This window comes from Leucoraja erinacea, chromosome 13 (assembly GCF_028641065.1).
Source record: "Leucoraja erinacea ecotype New England chromosome 13, Leri_hhj_1, whole genome shotgun sequence".
In the NCBI taxonomy this organism is placed as follows: domain Eukaryota; kingdom Metazoa; phylum Chordata; class Chondrichthyes; order Rajiformes; family Rajidae; genus Leucoraja; species Leucoraja erinaceus.
The window spans coordinates 5529687-5532312 of NC_073389.1; positions in this window are offsets into that span (position 1 = coordinate 5529687).

Consider the following 2626-nt stretch of genomic DNA (forward strand, 5'->3'; position numbering starts at 1 on the left):
CCGAAGGGCCTGTTTCCGCGCTGTATCTCTAAACTAAACTAAACTAAACTAATCAAGCACCCATAGTCAGGATGGAACCCAGGTCTCTGCCGACGTAAGGCAGTAGCTTTACCACTAAACCCATGTTGATAAAGTCCCACAAACTTTCCCCTGTGTGGTTCAAAAGTCCTCTTCAATTGTCCATTAACGTATGATCAGCAAAGGTTGAGTGTGCCCTTGAGCACTACTGAAAATCCTCAGCAAGGAAGTGTTTACTCATCAGCCAGCCACTGTTAGTAGAGGGCTTTATGTCCAGCACTCTCCACAAAAGTGTTGCACACATGACGGGTGCCAGCAGATAAGTGAAGTGCCAATCCACCCCTTGATGGTTCTCACAGCTGTATTCCTGCAGCTCGCTTCAACTCCAGTGAGAAGAAGCAATCCTGCAATAACCGCAGGCTAAACTGGCATCTCAACCCAAGAACCCACCATGGGTTCCCCACAGGCTCCATGGTCCATAATGGAACCTTCATTCTCAGCAGAGAGTCTCTGGGACAATGTTAATGTTGCAATCACACACTCTACTTTCTCCAGTATCTTTCAACACTCCAGCAACACAACATTCCTGCTGCACATCGCTTCATTGCCAGAACACATGGTTTGTGTGGAACCTACAGGAGACCCGTTCTTCACTGAGAGAGTGAAGTCATTGCCAAGACAGGAATGATCTCCTGAATGACCTGAAGAGGAGATGGGTCATGAAGAGAAGGGATAGAAGGTCACCTATCCATGTTGTCCAGAGATGCTGCCTGACCCGCTGAGTTACTCCAGCACTTTGTGTCTATCTTGAATGGCCTTCTGCTTTTGCAAAAAGCATTCAGGAGAAGCGCGAATGGTGGACGTAGCCCAGACCATCACACAAACCAACCTCCCTTCTATTAACTCCATTTATACATCATGCTGCTTCACCAAGGCCAGCAGCATAATCAAAGATAAGACACCCTGGCCACTCCCTCTTAGTCATAGAGACATAGAGTGATACAGAGTAGATACAGGCCCCTCGACCCAACTTGCCCACACTGGCCAACATGTCCCAGCTATACTAGTCCCACCAGCCCGTGTTTGGCCCATATCCCTCCTATCCATGTACCTGTCCAACTATTTCTTAAATGGTAGGATAGTTCCTGCCTCAACTATCTCCTCTGGCAGCTTGTTCCATACACCCACCACTCTTTGTGTGAAAAAATGATCCCTCAGATTCCTATTAAATCTTTTCCCCTTCACCTTAAACCTATTTCCTCTTATCCTAGACTTTGTTTATCTACCTGATCTATTCCTCTCATGATTTTATACACCATTATAAGATCGCCCCTCGTCCTCCTGCACTTCAAGGAATAGAGTCCCAGCCTACTCAACCTCTCCCTGTAGCTCACACCCTCTAGTCCTGGCAACATCCTTGTAAATCTTCTCTGTGCCCTTTCCAGCTTGACAACATCTTTCCTGTAACATGGTGCCCAGAACTGAACACAATACTCTAAATGCAATACTCACCATGTGCAACTGCAACATGACCTCCCAACTTCTATACTCAACAGATACAAGATACATTTAATTGTCATTTGGACCCCTTGAGGTCCAAACGAAATGCCGTTTCTGCAGCCATACATTACAAACACATAGACCCAAGACACAACATAATTTACATAAATAGAAGGCCAAATAAACTTATCTCTCCACTGCACTCCCCCCCCCCCCCCCCATGTCAGAGTCAAAGTCAAAGCCCCCGGCTGGCGATGGCGATTGTCCCGCGGCCATTAAAGCCACGCCGGGTGGTGCGAGGTCGCACACCGGGTCTTGGTGTTAGAGCCCCCGGTGTGCGCTCGCAGAGTCCCGTGGCCATTCCAAGCCGCGCGGGGCAGTGATGTAGGCCCCGCTCCAGGAGCTCTTCAACCCCGCAACTCGGGCGGGAGAAGTCGCCATTGCGAGAGCCCTGAAAAGCGGTCTCCCTCCAGGGAGCCGCGGGCTCCCGGTGCCGCCGTCCACAGACCTGCCGTTGGAGCCTCCGACTCTTCGGTCGGGCCGCAGCAGCAGCAGCAGCAGCAGCAGCGCTCCTCCACCGCTCCACCCGCTCCGGACTCGGCCAGCCCCGCGACGGCGACGGTGAGTCGCAGCACCAGAGTCCCCGGTCTCTTCCTGTTGGAGGCTGCTCCTCGTTGCGGCCCCAACGACAACGGAAACCCGACGAGAAATGGTCGGGTCTCCCGTGCAATACAGAGACAACAAAATGCATTTAGCATCTCCCTTGAAGAGCGACATAGCAAACGATTTGAATAAAAATATAATAAGTGTCCGGGGGGGGGGGGGGTGGTGATTGGCAGTCACCGAGGTACGTTGTTGAGTAGAGTGACAGCCGCCGGGAAGAAGCTGTTCCTCGACCTGCTGGTTCGGCAACGGAGAGACCTGTAGCGCCTCCCGGATGGTAGGAGGGTAAACAGTCCATGGTTGGGGTGAGAGCAGTCCTTGGCGATGCTGAGCGCCCTCCGCAGACAGCGCTTGCTTTGGACAGACTCAATGGAGGGGAGCGTGGAACCGGTGATGCGTTGGGCAATTTTCACCACCCTCTGCAATGCCTTCCGGTCGGAGACAG